Source organism: Chaetodon auriga, chromosome 17 (genome assembly GCF_051107435.1).
Source record: "Chaetodon auriga isolate fChaAug3 chromosome 17, fChaAug3.hap1, whole genome shotgun sequence".
Classification (NCBI taxonomy): Eukaryota; Metazoa; Chordata; class Actinopteri; order Chaetodontiformes; family Chaetodontidae; genus Chaetodon; species Chaetodon auriga.
This window is the reverse complement of record NC_135090.1, coordinates 18,067,255-18,091,465: the sequence shown is the minus strand read 5'-3', so window position 1 is coordinate 18,091,465 and position 24,211 is coordinate 18,067,255.

Here is a 24,211-nt window from a genome sequence, read left to right as displayed (position 1 = left end):
CTTTTTTATGATGGAGGAAGTGAGAGAACCTCTGCTTTAAAGAACAGATAACTCCCATGAATCACTCCTGGGATCAAACATGAAATAAAGGAGGAAAACTCCAACTTTACCTCTTTTTTTTTTCTTTTCGATTTAATGAAATGTGAAATCTGGCCTTGTAAGAAAGTTAAAGGCTTCCAAAAGAACTTGTGTGGCGACTCACTGAGGCATGCTGTGTCTTCACACTCCCATTCCTCGCACACACACTCACTCATTCACCGCTCCTTCCTCCTCACTCTCGGCCCCTCTGCTGTGTTGTGCCGGTGGTTTGGCACGGGGGCCGAGGGGAGATCCGGGCCTTGTAAATACTAGCATTATTAATCTTAATAGGAACGGGTCAGGACGTCTCTGGGGGTGTGTCCGCCTCGCAGGCAGCAGCCCCGTAAATCTCCAGGACTCTCCTCTCCACTGCATCACTCAGTAAATCTATCACTACCTACATCTTCTCTCACGGTGGCTTCACTCTGCTGCCCATTGTCCCTTCTACAACAGATGTGTGGGCACATAATTACAGTGATGGTATACATCATTTTACAGACGAAGAGGGACGTCTCATGGTGTGTGCTGTTTATGACAGATGGTGGTGCGTTGGTTGGTTTTAAAGTTGCCCTTTGTGTGAGTCACACTACGCAGAATGCATGAAATTACTGTTGTGGAGATTTTTCACTCAGGTTGTGGTTTCATCATTTGTTTCAGGCCTAATTGTTAGTTCAGGTTCCTGTGTGTTGTCACCTCGAGGGGTGTTTCTGTCTGTCTGTAACAGCGTCTCATGAGATGATGCAGTTCAATACAGCACAGCTAATTTGTGAAAAACATACTTAAATGATGGCTCTGGTGTTGTTTTATACTTTTCCACAGTCAAACGAACTGGCTCAAAATAAACTTGTGTTCACTGAAACGTCAATCGATGTTTTGATTCATTACGTTTTTTTAATAGTTTTGGGGAAACAGTTGTGGTCTGTGGCACAGAGGGATAAGCTGTGTCGGGCTTTGGCAATAGATCATATCAATAAAATCTAGACTGGTATTAGCATTGCCCTTTAACAGCTACTGAAGAGGTGAATCTGCACCATAACCATTATAAACTTTACAAACGGAGTATTTAAGAGCGCCTTCAGTGGCGTCCACTCCCTGGACGTGTAAACAAGAACTAAAAATATACATCCATGATCTAAAAGAGGAAATTAAACGTGTTAGATTTCAGTGTACACACAGTCCACTACTGATGAAACACAAGCTCTCAACAGTATTGGTTGGATCCTACACACACACACACACACACACACACACACACACACACACACACACACACATACACACACACGGTGGTCTGGCATCAATAGCCAACAATGGCAAACATTCTCCTTCCCTCTGAGCATTGTGATTGGGAGGCTGATTAAGCTGTCTGACTTCCCTATTAAAGTCTCTACAGCACATTACCCTCCAACTCTCTGGACACTATGACAGCAGATTTAGATGTCTCTCTTAACTCTGGACATGTTTACCTGCAGAGGAGCGCCATGCAATTTGTTTGTGGCTGTGGGTTGTAAAGCAGCGCGTATTATGGTCCAATAATTAATGTCACATGAGATCGAGTGTAATTTTGTAACCTAATCGGGTCCACAAAGTATGGCTGCTTTAACAGCTGGTGCCAATCCGACTGTAACTCCCCCATCAAGGACTGATACTATTATCTTGGCCTGGAACAATGGCTGGCTTTAGCTTTGACTGTGTGCTTGAGACACGGAGAGCAAGCGAGGAACCGGCTGGCTGCTTACATTGCAAACAAAAGGCAGCTTGTCTGGGGATCGCTGAGAAGAGAAAGTTATATTTTTACACTAGTATCAATGGCAGTAAGGACCTGAATATAAAACCCTGAGAGGAAAGGTGCAGGATGAGATTTCATCAACAAGTCTCTCCCTCCGTGTAGCATATGCTGTAGCCTGTACACTGTCAAATGTGCAGCGTGTGGTAGTTTTGACAAAAGCACGCAGGCACTTCTTTTGACAGTTGGAGTGAAATAAGTGTGTTTTTTTTGGTTGTATGTATTGATGAAAAAAATTGCAGTTCCTCTAATGGCCACTTGAGGCTGCCTGTCAATCCCCATAGACCCCCACTTTATAATTCCCAACTTTACAGCAAAAATAAATATGTTAAAGCCCAGTAGAAAAAATGGTTTTTGGTCTCTATAGCTAATTTTCCTGTGCATGGCCACTGTTCAGGGGTGAATTTTTATATAACTCACTCGTTTGTATTATTTTAAGATTTAAAGTTATGCATAATTATGGGCATGGCCGCTTTGAGTGACAGCCAGCTGCCAGGTTTCAGCAACCACGCTTCATTCATCCAGGCTCAGCTCCACCCACGCCCCACTTCTTTGCCATTTTTGGATTAGCCGGGAGTTTGGTGGAGTCTGCAAAGATGATGACTGCTGGAGTAACTGAGCCTCACGATGGCTCTTCAGAAACCTAAAGGTGTTGGTCTGTGGTTGTCAGATACAGGTGCTGGTTCAGGTTGTACAGGAGCCATGGTACCAAACTCAGACACCTCACTGTGATGAAAAGACACCTGCAAGCTGCTCTAACCCAAAAATCATAATTATCCATTTCTACATTTATGTCTGTGTATGTAAGAAGCATCTTCACTGTGGAGACATTTCATTCACTTTGGACAGAGCTGTCTGCATCCTCCCTTCTGCTACGCTAGGCTAACCCTGTCCTGTCTCCAGCTCCATACTTCACCCTTCAGACATAAGGTCAGAATTTATCTTTGAATGCCACTCTCACAAAAACAGCAAATAAGCATGGTTGCCAACTATTCTTTGAATATAATTTTCTAATTCTGAAATGCAGACATTTTTGTCCTTGATACAGTTTTCAATTTGCTGTACATTCCGGTCTGCACATCTGAATCTGTGGCGGGTACAGCCAACCTACAGACTGCCTCCTCCGCTTCATTCTTCATTGAGCTCAAAGTGGAGGACCGACTGCGTCAGAGAGCCGAGGCTTTATTTAGAGATGACCATTGTGTCAGACTGTTTGTCCGTGTAACCGTTGCTAACGCTCAACCTACTGTAATAACAGGCCGGCAATAATTTGCGGTAAGAGCCTCCCATCATTTTCTCATTCCTCACCCAGGCCAACACCAGCCCACCCATCAACCCACTCCCCTCCAACCCCCGGATGAAAAACAAAAACAACAGATGGGCTGTGCCAAGGAGACTGTGACTGCTCCTGGCCATTACCACAGTAAGGAGCCGGAGGGGTGGTGGGAGGGTTGAGCTGCTTGGGTTGCAGATATGTAAAGTAACCTGATGGCGAGGAGAGTCTGGGCCGTTCTCCCTCGCATGTCGTGTTCTTGCTGCTCTCAGCACCTCATAATGCTTTTATAATTACATTCCAACCCAGCTGAATCATGATTAGTTGATCACAGCAAATTTTTTTCTTGAGCACCAGCTACTATAGCAAACATCAGGTGGAAGAAGTACTCAGGTCTTCAGTAAAAATACCAATACCACCATGGACAAATACTGCATTTTCCCTTTTTGTTATATAATGTTTCAGCTTTTTTGGGCCTCCAGCAGTTATTTAAATGGAGCAATTTGAGGCAGTTTAGAGGTTAAAAACTCTCTTTGACAAGTGGCCTCAACTACACGTTTTGTAAGGGGTCAAAAGCCAAAATGGTGTGTGAAAACTAATTTGTAAATTCAGCTGTAAGATTAAATAGCCTCTGCCATGTGCTAATATAGAAGGAAAAAGCAGCATAAAATGGGCAGTACTTGAGTACGTGTACTTGCATGCCGCTGAGGCTAACCCAGACTATTTACTGGAAATTCAAAGTTATTAGGTAACCCACACAAGAGGTTGATTACTGTGATTATATTACTCGAGCATTTATATTGATTAGAAATGTTCGTGATTATGTCACAGGGAAATATGAAAACAAACCGTCCGTGAAAACATCAGAATTGAGTCTGTGGTAGGTATGTTACGTAATTTTAGGTTTGCATCAAGCAACATCTGGATTCTACGCATAAGTGAAAGCATGTTCTTGTCTGGAGTTGCTTTGTTGCTATGAGCTGTTTTTGTGATGCTGGTTTACATGGTTGTGCCTCACGAGCACAGAGCACTTGGTAGGAACTGGCATCGCACACACCCTCATTTTATTCCAGCAAACATTGGCTTTAGCTGAAAGCCCAGGGACTCATCTGGGATGAGAAATGGCATGAAATAACCCAAACAGTAATGGCTCTGTTGGGGATGATGCCATTTGCACTACATAGGAGGTCTATCTATTTCGTCTTTCCAAAGTCATTTTGTTTGGGGTAACAGCGAGGCGTTCTTATCAGAAAAGGTTGTAAAAAATGGGAAAAGACTGGCGAACATGAAACAGAGCCTGTTCAAGATGGAGGGATCTTAGACTCAGCTGTTCAAACACCCTCAGTTCTTTCCCTCCATCGGGAGACCAAAAATAACATTCATTTATCTTTCTTTCCCACCTGGAGAGAAAATGATTGTCACATTGGAAATACCTATTTAACCAAGTGGGAGAAAAGGGCCATGTGACACGTCATCATCATTATAGGTGTGGGAGAGATCTGTGCAGAAGGCACAGTGCTTTGCTGTTGTCATCAGTCGTCTCTGGGGGTGTTTTCATCCCTGTTCTCTCTATCTCGTGCTCACACTCCACCTCCCTGCCTTGTCCCCATCCCCTTTTATCCTCATTCTCCATCTCGTGTTCTCACCCAGCAACACCCAGAAAAGAAATCGGAGTAAAGATATGACGGAAAGCCGGGGACTTCCGCGTCTCTCCACTCTCCTCCCTCCCATAAGATTAAAGGTCGGGCTCTTTTGAATCCAATGGCTCCTTTGTTTCTAACCAGGAGATGAAGTGAGAGAACCGAGTCGGGCCTGGGCTGCTCTTGGAACGTGTTGCTGTTCTCCTCGAGCGGCAGAAACCTCGCCACTGCCAAGTACGCAGCTCTAACTGCTACCAGATGTACAATTATAACCCCTTACAACCACCAAGGCCCTTTTGGTGGGCAACGAAAAGAGGGAGATAAACTACTTGGCAAAATAATGAACATTCTGGAGAAATATTTATCTGTTTCAGCTTTAAACTGTTTTTTTAATATGGGTATTTTATTGTTTCTAAGACGCAGATTGTGTGTTCTGAACCACATAAACCACTACAGAAGTGAGTATGTTTTATAAGCTAATTATAGCCCAAACACACACACACTTGAATAAGGGAGGGTGTATTGATTTGCATCCAGCTCATTATTGAGGCCAATTGAATGAGCCAGATTCTTTCCTCTGCTCCAAAAGCAGGGGGGAAAAAAAATCTAAATAAATTACTAACCCGTTCTATTTGTCTCTTTCTGAGGACATAATGTTCATTCAAGTTGACATATAGTTTCCTGAGCCGTGCCAGGAGGTATACAACCTCATTCATCTTGTCAAAATGATTTTACTTGCCTTCGTTGGAAAGACTCAGTGGAGTTCATGGGAAGTTTTAGAAAGAGATGTGAGAAAGGAGATAGAGGGAATGAGAAGCATCTGTTTCACATGTTTGGCCAGTCCTCTTTGCCTTCATACTCTCCATTTCTGCAGTGTTTTCCATTACCCCCATGAGCTGCTGAGCATTTAGAGGTGGAATGTCGGAGGTGCTCATACTGTTGCTACACCTTTTTGTTCTGGTGCAGCTCATATGACAAAGATCAGTGACAGAAATACCAGTTGAAATTCTTGGTATTTTTTTCAAACAAGTGCTTAATTTCAGGCAGAGGTAGAGGAAAGCAGGCCATTTTTTAGACAGCAACCACTGATTTTGCTGAATTCATAACTGTTGGTGGCAGATTCATGTGGCAGATAATTGATTAAGCTAATGTGAGCTGCCTGAGTTCGTTGGACGCACCATCTTTAGCTGTCTTTTTAATGTTTCTGGCTCACTTGTTCTTGGAAGAATAATTCTTGAATATAAACTCAATGGCTGTAGACTACATGATTTCATGATATCAAGGCTGAAGCTAAATGTTGCATGCCCTCGCCACAAAATCAGCATCCTCTGATCCACATAGAAGACATGCACAAACAGCATTGGACTTGTATTGCAGTGCAGAGCTAATTAGGCTCTTTAATTTTAAGTATGATAAGGGAAAATGTGACTTTGTTTCATTACCAATCCAGCAAAAATGAGCCTAAAATGCCCATCCAAGGCATATCCAAAGTACCAGAGCTGTTCTCGAGCCATTTGGAGTACACTGTAACACACATGGTACACACTGAACTTTTATCCCCAGCAGTCAGAATCACTGTAGGTGATACTGACATGGAGTAATAGAAGTTTGAACACATTGAAGTGGAAGTGTTTTTTTTTTTCTGCCTGAATTTTTTTTTTTTTTTTTGCAAATAAATGCTTGCAGATGACTATATCTGGTACAGCATGAAGCCTTACCCTAGTCCAAGTTCAATAATAGTTGACAACAATAATACAGAAATTGAATATTTCTCCTGTTTTCTCTCATGGCATATCAAGGCATTCTCCAAAGAAGTCAATTTGTTTTATTTATTTATGTAAATATCTCTATTTATATTCATGAAATCTAAATTGTGGCCATATTCATATTTAAGGTATCTTGATTTAAGGTCACTGGAACTTTAAATAACCCTCTGAAGTGAGTAACAGCATGTTCAGAATTTCATTGGCTATTCAAAGTGTCAGTCATCTGCAAAAACAGTTATGATTGGCTTGGTCCTCACAGGAAGACGAGAACAAGCCCTCCTTCAACTTAGACTGTTATTGGCTTCTCTGGCTGCTAGGTTTCATTTGGCAGGTCGTGATTGGTCAAGTGAGGTGTCATTTGAAATCTGAGACTCCACTGAGTAACTGGAGACAAGATGGCACCAGTCTAGAAATGTTTCTGAAAGTTGCAACAGGGAAAACACAGAAGACAAGCACATCACCTGCTAATTTGGAAGGAGAAGACATCTTTCTGTGGATTATTAAAATGTTTTGGACTAAATATTATTACTGCAGTGGATCGCCAGGACCTTTGCTGATGTTACCAGACCGTTTTTCTTGGAGTGTTATGGATCTGTGGATCACTGAGAGACGTAATCGGTGAGTTGCCTCAATGCTGCGTCATTTTATAAACAGTTGTTTTTCTGCTGTTGTTTTTTTCTTTTATGTTCCTCCTGTTGTGATTTTTTCTGAAATGAATCAATTGATTCATTAGAATCCCTGGGCGGGCTGTTGGAACAGTAGTTAGCATAACCCTGTTTGGTAGCTACATGGTTCATATTAAAATAAGGACTTGCGCTAACTTAGCGAATGTAATGCTACATTGGGTAACATTAGCCAAAAGTCTTCATAGCATTTAGGACCTGCTCCCACACAGAGAGGAAATACAACATAGTAAATGTGCGTGTCGAGATCGGGGCATTGTTTTTTACACAACTTCTAACCTCACAAAGCAATGTGGTTAACTAGCTGATTATACTTGTTACACTTTGTTACAGCTGCTAGCTTACTACTAGTTAGCCGTACATGCTAACTATTGTAGCTTATGTTCGAACATAGGTTACTAACATTACAGGCTTTAAGCATATAGGATAGAAGAGAGTAAAATCTGATACAGAGCAGGACAGAGCTGCTAATGCTATCCAGATAGCATCCATGTGCTTCTTGGCCTTGGTAGTAAAACTCCAGCTTACTAGCCGGACATGCTAACTGTTGCATGCTAAGTTAGAGCAGATAAACACTCAATTGCACCCATTCCTTACACCTGTGCTCTTGTGTTTTTTGTTTGGGAAAGGCTAGGTGAAAAAGAAAATGTGTTTATGAATCGCTGTTCATGGCAGCCTCTCCTTCCCAGAATGAGATAATGTAAGTTAACAGTGTATGTATGTTTCCCTATCACCTGTGTTATTCCAGACTACCTGTGAGGGCCACACTGCATCATCCACTGATCCTTCTACCTGTGACAGCAATGGTCAGGGTGAGTCAGCATTATTAAGAAAAGCACGAACACACACATAAATCACCTGAAGGGGTTTATCTTTTTGAATAAATAATCTTTCATAATACTCCATTCAGCAGGACATAATGAAGTTTTATGGGAGTGCTGTGGATACTCTCATCTTTATTCAGATTATCTGGCACCCAGCTGGAGTTTAGAAAATTGAGTCTAGCATGTCTGTATTTTCTTATGGTAATTACAGCATTTTCCAGCATTTAGACTTGTCCAAAATCTGGCTGTATAACAATACTCTGCAAAAACATGGAACGTGATCCAACTTTATGCTCACCGCTGCAACGCTTCAATACATTTTCTCTGGAATGAATGCGCTGTCTGTTGGCCAGAGCAAAATACATACAGCCAAGCACCCCAGCTACAAAAAGTACGGCTATGCAAGCAAATAAAAAGCTGACTCGGCCAGACTGTGGCTCACAGGTGTGCGACAGTGTATATAAAAGGTGGACAGCATGTTATTACAGGTGTGTAACCACATGTTGACATACCCACCCTCCTCTGCTGACAGGGTGTTATATGGTTCAGTCTCCTCTGACCCTGCAGGCTGGGCGAGCACACTGCAACCAGTCACTGTAACCTAAAGACCGCAGAGTATGACATTATGATTTAGCCTCAGTTTCGTGGTCAGGAATGTAATGACTGAAAGGGGCTCGGGGAGTTGGTGCATGATTCTCAATCACTTCACTGAGGGGTGCGATAAATATTTATGAAGGCTCAGTCACTTAAGGCCCCTGAGACGGAAGAAGACCATTCTACAAGTTGAACATTTCACAACTTCTTATTGATCTCTTGTCTGAGGAGAAAAGAGAGAAAATGCAGAGCTCGCTTCTTACAAGTCGCCAACTCGTCGCGGCCCTTTTGTTTCGCGCTGCTGATTTAAAGCAGTAATTGAGGTCACGGGTTCCAGTCATCAGATGGATCATAAAGCCCAGACGAAGTGATGAGCAAGTGATTTTCTTGAGATTGCTGATCATGGGTGGAAAGAGGACCCAATACAGGATATTGCCTGGAGAAGTACAAGTGTGGTTATCTTGACTTTGAAGTGTCTCCACGTAAGAGAAGGAGGTCATTCATTTATTTTCTTAAATGATGTAAAAACTGGCTAAAAGGAAACTTTTAAAATGCATTTGTATGAAATGCTAGTTTGAAGACAGACGAGATATAAAGAGACTCGTTCATTGTTAGTAGGTTATGTGAGTGTGCTGCGAGTGTATAAATACATTGCATTAACATTTGAATGACAGGATAAGGACGTGAGCACAAATATGACAAACACAACTGCACATCTTTTCTCATTTTTTGCATTTAAGACACGCTTTTGAGTGCACTTTTAGTAAATCAACGTATCATTATGAAGTAATTGTTGATCACACAGACTAATGGCTGTACAATAATGACACTATTGACCATTTCTCCTAATGTTTTCTCTGCTGAAAATACTTGTTGATGTGAAGCAATACTCAAACTATTATACTACTTTTATACTATTATTCCTGATAAAATTATGACAGTTTACCTCATTAGTGAATGTCTAAGTCTGAGCAGCTACACCAGTGGCATATCAATGAAAACAAAACTAAACCAAAGCCAAACTAAAAGCTGATTTTGTACAAATAGAAGCACAACAGTACACAAACTACAGTGGAAAGTGTACAATTCTTAACACATAGACAAACAGATTTTTTTCCACTTGGGTAGCCTCCAGCTGTTTGTGACCTTTGTCCCCCTTTTAGAGCCAGACTCTGAGCTGTAATGTGTCCCCTCCACTGCTGCCAGCAGTACTGTGAAAAACTACAGGAAATAGCCCACCAATGACTGGCACAACATTTGGGCAATCCATCTGTTTTTTAGCAGACTACAGTCTGTAATATCTATAATTACACTTGACACCCTAGACTTTTCTCATTTTGTTTCTACTGAGCTAATTCGTGTCAAATAACCGGTAGGGTCCTGAGTTTAAATATGAAATGAAAAACCGACACTGGTCTCAATGATGTTAAGAATTAGTAAAAGATTGAAGGGATTGAAAAATTGCCTGGAATGACAAAATAATGAGGGGTGAAAAGTGAAAAATATTGAACAGCCTAAGAGAAAAATTAACCTTTTACAGCGGCGATGTGGGATACTTCCTCTGCATGTAAATTTGGCATTATTAAAGAGACCTTTGTGAGTCAGGTTTCCGTCTTAAACCTGTTTCTTTCACATATTTCTGTAGAAAGGCTGCATTTGTGGATCCCAGAGGAGTTCCTCTTACAGCATTGCAGCACAGCACTGAAAACCGCTGGTCAGATAATGCTTGAGCGTGCTGTGTACATCTACAGTCCTCATTGTTAAAGACATGACCTGAGTTCACCTGTCTCTGGGCAAATCCAGCAGACTGTTGTCTGACTCTGACTGAGTCTCCTCAGTCTTAATTCTCTTGTTTCTGAGTCCAATCTGGAAGGAAATAATCCTCCCAACTGACACTTTTATCTCGCCGGGCAGGTCTAAGACAAATATGTTCCACTGAATATTCAAAGTTGGAAACGTTGAGTGTTTCTGGTGCCATGTTCACTGTTGTGGTGAATCACAGTATGGATAAGACATAAAGAGTTTCAGCACCAAAACAACTTATTGGCTCTAAATGAAAGTGGCATTAAGTGATGAGTCATCTTTTTTATTTTCTAATAGTTTGAAACATGCTGTCAGTCCTAAAATGAATAACCAGTGTTCAATTAGCAGCTTCTTTGAAGTATCTGTAACCAAACAGGTTTAAATGGTTTATTCACAGTGTTATACGACGGTGCCAATTAACTGTATTTCATGTGTGGTTACCTGCTTACTATCCAAAGCAGTGACTGAGTGTTATTCTAAGACCAGGGAGCCCATTGTTAAGTAAATACATTAGTTTGTGAGGTTACATGTTCTTGACGAGCACATCCACCATGTCGCACTTCCCCGGTCTGTGGAAGCTGGTCCTGGTTTAAGCTAACGCTAACAGCCCCGTTTACACGCCAGCAACTCCAGCCAACATTACAGGCACGACTCCAGGATTTCAATTTTTGGATGGGCCAAAGAAATTATGGTTTGGCCTTTTATTTATAGAAGTTAATACTGTTTGCTTCCTTTGACGGTTTCCAACTGGTAGTCTCGCTAAGACGGAAAGGACTGATATCATGTTGCGGTAGGCGGTTAGCGTGTCTGGTCGATTACGATACTTTAAAAATCTTTTTCTAAAACATTTTCAATCCGGAGATACTTTATCATTTACCCATGACAGCTTGTGTTTATTATAAGCGGCACACGTATTAACTGGTGAAACTGGAGGTGATGAAAATGCATGTGAAGTGATGAGCAGAGGGATAAAAACAGATGGAACATGAAGAATAGCGTGTTTTGATTAATTTAGAGCCCATTTAATTAAAATAGTCATCAAATACCCGTCTTACCTTCATCATATGGCATTCACAACACAAAACTGATGTTTATTATTTAAGGAAACTGGATGCCTGACTGGTGGATATATATGTATATTTGTATGTCAAATCTTGCAAAAAGATGACAAATATGAATGCTGTCACAATTAATTTAGATTTTATGCGTCGTACTATTAAATAACAATCTGTTGCAAGCCTGTAGCTTGAAATAGTGCCTTTAAACAAAAAGAGCGTTTATTCTTTTTTATCCTAAACCACATCTCTAAATATGTCATGTCGCTGAATGTATTAACGCTTAATTTTGACTGAGTGCCAGAGCTTTCGCTGCGGAGAGGAACGTGCGTACGTCTCACTGTCAGAGAGACTGAACCCGGTGAAGTCAAGTGTACCAAAACTTTCAATCATTTGCAGTTGAATAGGAGAGGAAAGTTCAAGGCTGAAAAGCTGTTTCCTCGTTCAATATTACAACCCGTCTGTGGATGGAATATATGTCTGTGCGGTACATGCTGGATGCTATCTTGTGCTGTAAGAGGAGCAGAGCTGTGCAGGCAGTGGCATAACGACACAGGACCATTTTCCTGGTGACAACCCTTCATCCACCTTTTGTTCTCCCTGTAAATAAAGCTTATCTGATTTCTCTGTGAGTACAATACTGGAGCTTTGTGGCAGGAATTGCATTTCCATTGATTCTGCACCTCCTGTGACATGCTGGTGGTAATATGAATTTCAGGAAATCCATACGGTGAGATATGAGCCAGGAGCGATCGTATGAGCCGCGCTCTCCTTTGGAATTCGTAGGAAACGTTACCTCGCATTGTCAGCACCCTCTTAATCCCTCTTTTTGGCATGTCAGGACATGAATATTAGATTTAATGCCGTACTTCCAACTTGCTCTGGGTCTTTTGGGGGATGGCTGGCTGAAATTACAGCAACATTTCGCATAACTGACGACCTGATGTTGAATGTAACAAAGTACATTTACCCAAGAAGTACAAATTTAATGTAGCTGTACTCTACTTTTTACTTTTTATACAATTATTTGACAGTTTCTGTTGCTGGTCACTTTACAGAACATATGGAGAGCTTATAAAATATAGCAGAATTGACACAAGTAGTAGTACTTTTTAATTGGCGACTGTTTTAATAGCTTTAATTTTAGTTTTCCGCCTCGACTCCACAAACCATGCTGGCATTTTGAGATTCAGCCGTAGAAATAAAAGAGATAAAATAAATTTCATAATGGAGCAGAAACAGAATGAGTCTGTTTTCATGGGTTTCATACACAGAAGGTCTCCCTCAGCTCAGGGAGGATGTTATTTCAGTGACATGCTTCTCTCAATCCCGCGGTCTTGCAGTTTGTTCTGCGGTACGTCATGCTCGCCTCTTTCAGCGTGTGTGGCTTTTCATGCTAAGAAAGGGCACATTCACACGCTGCCCTACAGGTGCGCCGTCAAGAGTACAAACTCTGTCAGTTTACGAGAACATGTTTTATAGAACTGGAAGGGGGACAATAAAAACCATCGCGGGGCCGGACTGGAAGTAAACACCGCCACATACCACGCCGATAAACGCGCTTAATGTGCCTAAATCACACTGTAGTTGACTCAGACTGGTCTCTCGCTGTCAGTTTTTCTCTTTCTTGTCTCTCTGCTGTGTAGACAGTAAGTGGGATGTTTTTCTCCCAGCCCTGGGGTTACCTTGGCAACCCAGAAGAAAGCAACTTGCTCGGAGGCTCTGCGAACCGAGGCGTAGGCCGAGTCATGTCTTTTTACAAGCTGCAGGGCCCAGCTCCGAGCCGGCCGGCCAGTCAGCCAGCCGGCCGCGTGTCAGGAGACATGGGCACCGGCCAGTACTTCTTTCCATGAAGGGCTCTGAAACAGAGACCTTCCACGGCTCAGGTCCGCAGACAGACTGTCAGTGGGTGCAGCTCCAGAGAAAGTCAATGCGAGGCTTCAGATCTCAGGAGGACCCTGCTGGCTTCGTGCACTATGACAAATCCTACGCCCCCGTGGCTCTCTGCTTTAACAACGCCGATGTTCTTCGACTTTCATCCAAAGCCATGGAGAATAATTGCAAACAGATCGAGATGCTAATATCAGGCGTAGCTTTCCCATCATAGACCGCTTTTAAAGAAAGTTTCCTCCGCCAGGCTTGTCTGAATACACAAGCTATTTGTTGTGTGGTGACGTGACAACAGCAGCGGTTACTGTCTGTTACTCTTTTGTCGTTCGTCTCTCAGGACCAGATCCTTCAAAGCAGGACGTGAACATAGTTTTGTTTTTTTGAAACTAAGGCAAAGCAGTTTCCAGTTTTCGGTTTTCAGGAAAGGCTTTTTTAAGACTGCCTGTTCGAGCTGCTCGTCCTGACACTCAGTGACGGCAGTGATTCTCGGCTCATTGGCAGATGATTCGGTCTCCAGTCTGCTTCTGCACTAAAGACACTTTTTCTGCATAAGTGGACCGAAACAGCCAAAACGTTTTTCTTCCATGACAGCAAAATGAATTACTTGAGCCGCCTGAGGCTCGATGTTGAACTGAGCTTAATAAACGCACTGTAAAGAGACTCGAGGAAACTGGCTAACCTGTCAGCATTAAAGGGAAATCCCCATTTGAAACTGGTGCATAATCCAAAAAAGAGGCGGCTGTGACTCGATGGGTTGTGCTAACTTTTCACTCGACGCCTCCATTGTAGAGGCTGGGGGAAACAAGGACTCACGCAAAACAAATGCATGTAATGTCATACAAACTGTCATTATAGCCACTTTATGGGAAATATGCTGCATTGAAAGACACTGGGATTTCCCTTCGAGGCCACAAACACCCCATAATGCTACAAACTCTGCAGGAGCCAGTTAAAAAAGAATTTCTGACATTGTGAATACACTGAATTGTGTCTTTGAATATGATTTGAATGTAATTTACAGAAAAAAAAAACGTCATTATTCAGGCCAGTGGGGTCATTTTTGGAGGTCTGTGGCATCGAGGAATAAGATATCTCAAGCTTTGGCTACACTGGCAATAGTTCATAGGATCAATTCATGTAGAAATCAGTTTTAAGTACATTTTACCACAGAGATCTGACCGGCTGTCTTTTGTTGTAGTGAGATAAACTACTATTATTATTTTGGTCTGGCAACAGCTGAGTCAACCTCAGGGCCGTGAAGTGAGTGAAATCTTTAATCAAATCAATGAACGTTAAACACAGATTTCCTTTCGGGTTCATTTTTGTAGGAATAAGAGCTGATCAGCTGCTCGGCATGAAATCTCCACCAGCTTTAATTTATAATTCCTTGATCCTTTTCTGTCCCAGAAATCATCCTCCCATCCTGATTGGCTGCCTTTCTTTAGCACTCCCTAACGACACATATTCACCACGGCGATGGTTTATGATGACGTGCTCCACCTGTCGCGCTCCTTAATGATAATTGCGTCTCTTTTTTTTTCCCCTTTTCTCCTCTTTTAAATAAGCCACCAAGGCTTTCTCTCCTCCATGATCCTAATTTCATTTCATCCCCCCTCAGAGCTATTCAAGAAGACGTTTGAGACCCACATTTTTTTTCCTACAATGTCACTTTACCCCATCCCAGCCTCCGCTGCCTCTCCACTCTCTCCACCATCCAAATGGGATGGCAGCGCTCATGCATTTTTAACGAGCAGAGGGATGTGCTTGTTGGGAGTTCTACTTCTGTGTGTATGTGTGGACTGCGTCTCCATGTGCTGCTAATACTCATCATAGGAGAAAACCTCCAAAGAAAAGAGCAGCATCGACTCAACCCAATGCTCTTTTGGAGTCACTCTGGGTTCTCTTTGGGCGGTGATATTACCTCGCAGCTCACTGAATGAGTGTGAATGTGTGTATGAATGAGGAATGGGCCATTTATGACATTCACACATCACGGCCTTCTGTGTGTCAGACCATCCTGACCTCTTCACCGCCAACAAATGTGTGTAAATACACTTGTTTACTGTGTGTCCTTGTCAGGTCGTCTTGCCTCGTGTCATCATCTCCTGAATTGCTGTGGAGCAAATCGCCGTATGGTGGAAATGGGGAGAGAAAGGATGAGTTTTTAGAAAACCTGTCCCATCTCACAGAGAAAGAGCCCACGAATGTCCTCAAAAATGGCACCTTTACTCTGCTTTTAATGCCATCTTCACCCACAAAAGCTTGCAGGAGATGAGCCGGGGAGCGGCAACATGCAATTGCGATGAGAAAATTCAGGTCGGCAGTTGAGATTCTTACAGCTGAATGTGGGAAATTTTAAGTCTGATCTCAGTAAAGTCTGAACCTCAACTGCACCACATACAATAGACCTCTTTAGAAACACAATAGGAAACCAAAGAGCCATTACTGTTTGTACTTTGTCGCCTTCAAAACAAACCACTTTCCTTTCAAACTGCACAAATTTCTCTGGATCCCCCCTCAAGGTCATGTGGTATAAAATACAAGACTAATGAGGAAATCAAAGTGAATTAGCGTGGATTGCTAAATTGCCTGCTTATACAATAATAACTACTATAATTCTACAGACATACATTTAATTTTAACTCCATATAATGTAATAAAGCATTTAATTGTCACTCCAGACCAATTTCTGGTGTCAGAAAACACTATAATATCCCATCTGCTGCACTTAGTCGCTGTTTGGTTGTTAAAGCACAAGTTACACCTCAAATGGTCTCATTTAGCCTGTAATGATTAAGCATTAAAAAGACGAACAGGTGTCTAATTCAGACACTGCTTTGAGTGGTTAATGATGGTAATTACAGCACGTATCGTTTGCGTATAGCAAACAGGATGCATCCTATAATGTTGTCACTGTTTTACATTTTACAAATGACATTGACTTGGAACTCTGCCTTTATTCTGGGGGTCGGGCGTCCATATCGGAGGGTCCTTATTAGGCTTTAACAGAGGTGGCTTGTAGGATCCGCGAACAGCTGGAATTGCCTTTTTGAAGGCAAAATAACACTCACGTCTGACAGTTTTCGTAACTTTCCGAACAGAAACCCCACAGTGTGTGCTGAAATGTGTAGTGAAGTAATCAACAGTGTGAACTGTAACCCTGCTTAAGTATGTGAGTAAACTGCATTTCTGTGACATATCTACGAATGATTTCTCTAATGGAGAAGAGAAAACTTGAGCCGGTGGTCCACGGGGTTCATCACGACCACGTCCATGAGATCAAAGCCATTTATCCTGGCAGACAATTCATTAGAAAGCAGAAAGCAATCAGCCTGTGTATCTGTAATTAACAGTCATCTCTCTGATTGCCTCCACACCATTAAATACCACACCAATATGTGGGTCTTGTATCCCCATTACGCACTGCTTCATTAAAAATGCAAATTAAGCTCCCTCTAATTACACATTAACTGACATGGAACTGGACAAAACATTGTGTGTGTATGTCCGTGCATGTATGTATGTTTGTGCATATGTGTGTGTGTGTGTGTGTGTGTGCATGTGGGCTGTATTATAGGAAGAAGAGTGATTGAACTAATGGTTTGAGTCGTGAGTTGTGCAGTTTTATGAAAATTAAATTGCAATGAAGGACAATTAATGAAACTTAGTTAATGTCAGTCAAACTTCAAAGGGTGAAATGAATCCCTGCGTTGAGTCTGTCAGGCTGGCATTGACATAACAGGCGCTTGTGATTCTGTGGGAGCAGTCCATTCATTGTAATATGTCTTGAGGGAAATTGCCCTAAACGGATCTAATAAGTCAGTCAAAATGCCCTGAAGTGCACCTTTCAGCAGGGAGCTACATATCAGATGTGATTTTTTACAAATGCCAAAACCTTGTGTGTTGCTACATTGTATTTTAGACGCGTGCAAAGGTTTTTAGAAGCATTAGCAGATCAGTGTTGGGCAGTAATGCATTAGTGAGACAGCTCCACACCATCTTTTATAATGCTAGTACAATTTGTCTCCTGCGAGTCATTCCTGTGTCCCCAGGGTCCTATATTCCCCAAGCTAGGGTTATTTGACTGAACACAATAAGAGGGTTAATATGTCTTAACAGCATGTTGAACTGGAGAACGTAGTACCCTGAGAACATAGTGCTCTGGGTACGTAGTACCCTGGGAACATAGCACTCTGGGAACATAGGACTCTGGGAACATAGTACCCTGGGAACATAGGACTCTGGGAACATATACTGTGCATGACTGCCAACATGTTGTAAGGAGTGTTGGCAGCCTGCCTGCTGAAATGATTATTTCATGCTACTACTATTTGCCATATTTCCATTATTATTACATCCATAGTGCTGTATTACGTACATATACTGTCTGTTCCCAATACCTGCATATATGTATACACTATGCTATAAATACCACATATAGTTAAGAGTCTATTATTAGGGCGGTCACTGTTATTGTGATTGCATGTCTGTCTCTGTCTCTTTCTCTTTAACCCAACCAGTTGAGGCAGATGGCCGCCCACCCAGCGCCTGCCTCTGCTCGAGGTTTCCGCCTGTTAAAAGGGAGTTTATCCTCGCCACTGTCGCCGGGCGCTTTCTCAGGAGGGAACTGTTGGGTCTCTGTAGATGAAGAGTTTGGTCTGTACCAGCTCTATACGGAAAGTGTCCTGAGACAACTTCTGTTGTGCTTTGGCACTATATAAATAAAATTCGATTGGATTAAATGGACGCAAACTAAGTCGGCAAACTAAAACAACATAAATCCATTTTAAATGGTTACTGTGCCAAGTGACAGCCAGCTCAGCCTCTGTCGAGTCAGCCTCCTGCTCTCTGCGATCGCTCATTCTGTGTTGTAACACAGCTGAATTAACAGTAAAGCGCTTTTCATTTGCATATTTTTCAGTTTCTGTTGTCACATAAAGTAAGAAATATAAAACAGTTTTTTAAGCCCAGCCTGTAAATACTACTTGTGAAGCAGCAGTCGTGGCCAAACTGCTACGCTGCAGTGATAAAATATTTGTGTTAATAATCACGACATTGTGGGACGAAGTCAGCATAAATCCAGGACAATGACAACAGCTGTGCGGCGTATTCGGCCATGTTGACATCTAAACAAGAGCATAGAGGCGGTTTGAAGTCCTGCTGCACAGCCCCAGACGCGTTGCTTCTCTGTTTTCCACGAACATAATGAAACACCAAGAAGGCGTTTTAAGATTTACACACCCTGGAAACTGTTTAGGAGAAGAGAGCCTGAAACAGAAAGAAGTGCATTTACAAATCTAACTGGATGGGTGCTCTGATGGCGTGTTACAGCGCTGTGATTACCTTTATCATTCATGTAGGAAATATGGGCTCTTTAGCCTGTTTGGTGTCTTAGTGGGAGTTTGATGGACGGTTGGTATCAGTCTCTCTGGTCTCTGTGCGTTCAGTTGATAGGCTAGACCGTTAGCTTGGCAGAGGGAGGCTGAAGGTGAAGAAATGTGATCCTCAGTACCTCCAAAGTTGGACAGCTTGCTAATGTTAGCCAGTGGTAAACTTCTGTAGTTTGCAGTCAGCAGGACTTATGCTAAGCTAGCTGTTTATGGTCAGTAGTTACCTGCAAAACACCTGGTCCCCTCACAGTGTAGAGGATGTGATGTGAAATATAGCAAAATAGAGGAGACGCACCTATCAACAGATGTAGTGATGCACTGACCTCACCATTGCTTATTCTGTCTAAGGATGACTTCATATAGAGGGTAAAGAAGAGAGTGGAATAACAGAGATATGCATCACACACCATGATTATCTGAGCACAGGAGGATAAGCATGTGGTTTTTTTTTTTTTTGCATAAAACAGGAAAATGTCAAAGGAGGCTATGGTTCATCTTGAGGTGAAAATTGATTTGGAGGACAAGTGGCACCCTGCAGCCAAACTTCCCCATCCTTCCTTTTAAGTCAGACGTGACAGGTTAAACAGTGGAGTGCGTCAAAGGCAGCGTTGTGTGCGTGTCTCCGCGCTCGCGGCGAAATGACTCCCTCAGACTGACATTTTGCTCGGAGACAACTGAAACAAAAGGAGAACGAAGGGGAAGCGCTCCCTTCGCTCCACGGGCAGTCACATGTGCGCCGATCGTTCGGCAGATCTCTCATTGTCAGAACTCGTCTCAGTTGGACGACCTCCAGCTCACACAGGCCTGTGGGCTGGAGTGCTCGGCTGCATCTGCGTAGGCCCGGTTTCCTCTTTCTCAGGGAAACAACGGGGTTCTAGTCTGCCATGGGAATTTCCTTGGACTGCAAACACCTCCTGTTTAACCCACACTCAGCGTAAGACGGATTTGTTTTTCTGAGAAAATCAAACCCTTTCATAGGTATTCATGGAATTTCATTCTCTTGGCTATGCCCGCTTAGCCTCTCTGTCTTGTTATTGTTCGAGAGATTTTGCCGGCGTGTACTCGGCCTGTTATCTTCTCTATTCTCCATCACTTCATTTGAGGCTTTCAGATCCACTCTAGTCACTCTGTCAAATGTGTTTGCCTGATTTTCACTTTCATTCGGCTGCTATCTAAAAGCCAAGCGGCGGTAAATGTTCATCTTTGAATTTCAAATACTCATTTATTACACCCTGATTTGTCTCTCATTTCCGAATGGAAATTATTCATCCAGGAGTTAAAGCAGGAAGGGGTCCTGTCACCTCAGCATGCATCATAACATGTCATAATGAAGCTGAAACCTTTTCATGAGCTGTGTAAGAGGCAAACAACAAAAAGATCAACTTTAGAGACTGTGCAAACTCTGAAATGTGCCTCAATAGTCTTCTGACAAGGAAAATAATTGACTAGGCTGCAGATATGCCCGAGGCACAGCTTTTACTAAGTATTGAGTTACATATTGAACAACTACTGCACATCCCCCGCTGATCTCTGACAGTGTTTTCTGTCTGTTGAACTGGTTTGAACTCATCAAGTAATTGTTGTTCAGAGAAACACGCTGAGTGGATTTTTTTTAAGCAATATGCTGCGCAGTATTCAATTAAACTCATGTAAGCTTAATTAAAGTCCACTCAGATTCTCCTCTGCTGTCTTTCAGAGCGATCTCAATTGTAATCGGTGATGTGGTGGTGCCAGGAGAAGTGGGTGTACTCTTTGTTAATGCCACATTTAACGCCCCTAACCCGAACAGCATCACAAAGCTGTTTGTAATTCTGAAAGCAAATCTTTGTTTGAGTAGTTTGTTTCGTCTTTCTTCTTATTTCTAAGGTCATATCTTGCGTTGCTATCTGAAGTAAACTGCAGATGATATTTATATTTTTTCCTAGGATGGCAAAGGCACAACCCGCTCTACTCTGCCTCCGATTGGCTTACCCTGATATTCTTACCCTAACCATAACCAATCACCACCCTTCATGCCTGAACTCATTCAACCCAACCAACGAAGGCAACGAGCATGAGGGGGTCATGCCTTCGCCATCCTAGGAAAAAACTGAATGATGCACATCAGAGGGAATTTAGAAGTGTGTATACATGACGCCATCTGAAAAATGCCCTGCAGTACACCACTGACTGCACTGAACCAACCAAAAAAAACAAAACTGCATTGCAGGCCTGTGCTGAACACATTGCCCTGCACACTGCGCAGATTTGACCGTACGGTAAAAAACAGTGTAAAGAAGCATCCTTGTGAGTTCTGTTAATCAAAGTATTCATCCGCAGTGGTCATCGTTTAAAGGGAACAGGCCGGAGAAAACCAGGCCACTGTATTGGGATGTAATTTAGCTCCAGTTTTTTTTTTTTTAAACTGCTCCTCAGTTACCTTCCCCACAAAAACCTGTCGACCAGAAGACTTTGATCTCTGCCAGTCAACAGCTCAGGACAGCACGTCCTGTGCCAGCGTCTGTCTCTGATGGTGGGGAAACCTCAATCCTCTCTCATGTGGCCGTCTGCCCCTCAGCCCAGCCCGTCTGTTTTCAAACCCACCAGACACAAGATGGAGGGAGGCACAAGAGGCGCTCAGTGCAGCCTGCCCGAAAGCCCGTGCTCGGCACAGGCAGCCTATCAAAGCTCTGGGAACGCCGCGCTCCGAGCTAAGTCAACTTGGCTGCGTCTGAGCTCAAATATTTGAGCAGCGCTCGACGGCCCGGGTGCCACTGGCAGAGCATCACAGGATCCCACGTCCAAAACAAAAATTTGGGGGTGGAGAAGTGGGTGGAGAGGGGGTCTGAATGTTGGGAATGTGCATATTGCATGTTTATACGCAAGTGTCCTCAGCCTCCCTCCTGCCAGCTCAAACTTACTGTATCAGGCAGACTTGATAAAGTTGAATGTTGAGGAAGAGTCTGTAAACACTTATCTCCTCTCCGCTGAAGCTAGATTAGAGTTTTTGATTAACAGACTAACTTGAAACCCAATTTTCATCGTATTAAAACAATTACAGTAACAATATATTTGATTACAATTGAGTTTAGAGCTGAATCTAGAAATGAACCATTTGTGTGAGAAGAGCTTTTCAGATTTGAAGTAGATGTATAACAGAGCTGGTTTAGCAGAGTAGCAGTGAGCTACTGTTCAAGTAGAATTCATGCAGTTAAGAGTCGTTAATCAGCCTTTTAATCACATACTCTGTAGTTTGGGCTTCCTGCCTTCGTAGGGCGGCGCACTGCCGTCTGTTATGGAAAGGCCTCTGCTTATCCCGGTCAAATATACACACATAAATATCCGTATAGATATGAATCAGTGCTGTTTTTAATAGCTGCTGTGCCATTTCTTCAAGCCAGAGCAACAAAGCAGAAAACATATATCAAATTAACCACTGTCACCTCACTGAGCCTGCTGTCAATGCTTTACGTCTCATACTGAAATATTAGGCCCAAAGGGGTGTGTATGGCGAGGCAAGTTCACATTAACTTTCACTCACCTATTCAGATATCATGTTTCAGGTCTGGCATCTATAAAACCCAGAACAGAGGAGGCCACGGCCTCTGTGCAGCAGTTACAAGGGTGTAACATCAGACTATTGTGTTCCTTCTCCTCCAACATAGTAAAATAGGCCGTTTTATTCACAGTCACATCGCTGGAGGGTGGGTATAGATTTATTCTCTCACCCATTGTGCCACAGACACAGGTAAATAAAATGCACCTCTCCCCGCGACATCGCCACGCTGTTTTCACCCACTTACTTTCCGTCCTTTGGAACATCAAACTCACAAAAAAAAAAGCTTTTTATATGCAGATGCTTTTTGCTATTATTCTGCATTTCAATGTGATGTATATTTGTCCTCCTCCAAAACTGGATGCAAACTGAAAGCCATCTGATAGACGCCATATTTTATATGACACAAGGATAAAGCAGCCCATATGCTGCTAGCATCTTGCGCTTACTGCTGTATACGTCCTCATCTGTGCATGTTTTTTCATGGTATGTGCATAGATGAGGATGAATGTCCTGTTTTTATGACGAATACTCTGCCGCCATCTAGTGGTAAAGAGGTATAATGGACAGAATCACCACTCACCATGCATACAAGAACCCTCTGTCCTCACATATCCCTGTTTGTTCCCACTCCCACAGTCTGGTTTGTGTCCAGGGATGCTATGGGACCTTTCTGGCCTGAGCTCCCCTCTTCTGGAAGGCTAGACAGGACACAGGCAGCCTAAACACCTCCACCTCGCCTCTGTGGTGCAGCCTCACATGACTGCAGGACATAAACAAACCGAGCAACCTCTCTCCCTCCGGGCTGCAGTGAAAAACAGTTTCCATCAAATCTGCAGGCACAGTAGGAGGGGGGTAGGTAGTGTGTGTGTGTGGGAGAGAGTGTATTTGGGCTTGCACTGCTTAAACCCAGAAAATAAATCATTATTGGACTTAACAGTGACAGCCTAATCCTCTGTAGCCACTCTGACCTGAGGGCCCAGCAGACTCTCTTTAGATGCACCGACACTGGATTTAACAGTGTGTTAGCCTCGACCTTGGATTCGTTCAGTCTCTGTTCAAAACACAGAGATCTGAAATACACAGTTTTCTGCATTAAATGAAAAATATGAACATGTGAAGGCTTTAAAAAATCCTTCTTGAAGTGATCCGCGTCTTAATAAGAAAATAAGTTTGCAGCATCTCAAAAGCTTATTTGTTAAAAGATGATTTTATTTGACGGTAAGATTAAAAATCAAATCAATGCGCTCAAGTCATTGCTTCAGTGCAGATTTTGTGTGAACTGCTGTTTGCACTGGTTGCATTTGTTTTGTCTCTGTACTCCAACACACTGGATTTCAAGCAATACTTAATAATATTATGATATCAAACACAATATGTAATTAAAGTGCTGCCTTGGGCCCCCAAATTTTGCCGTTGTGGTTCACTCTCACAGCATCGTGTGGAGCACCAAACGGCAGACAGACAAGCCAAGCGACCAGCCGGTGAACAAACTGAAGATAGTTGGTGGAAACCTTAAAGCCGCTGAAGGAAGCGAATCTCCAGCTGATTGGAAACACGACTCCAAATCAAAATGAGCAGCCAGTGTTTCCCATCTGCCGGATGCGCGAATAAGCAACTGTTTGCTAACAAGTTTGAAATATCAGCTTTAAAGGTGCTAATATGTCAGTGTCGTGCGATGTTTCCTCTGCTCCCAGGTGACCAAATTATTTCTGTTACGGCAGGTTTAAGGTTTGAGGCCATTTCAAGGCTTTCACAGCCTGATTGGGTGAACCGTGCAGGTGAGATTCATCCGACGGCTTGTGCAAAAGTTCATCAGATGTGGATTTAAACACCCTCAAAATTTAAAAACCCTCGAGAGCTGAGAGTCGACACTTTAACCTCAACGTGATTT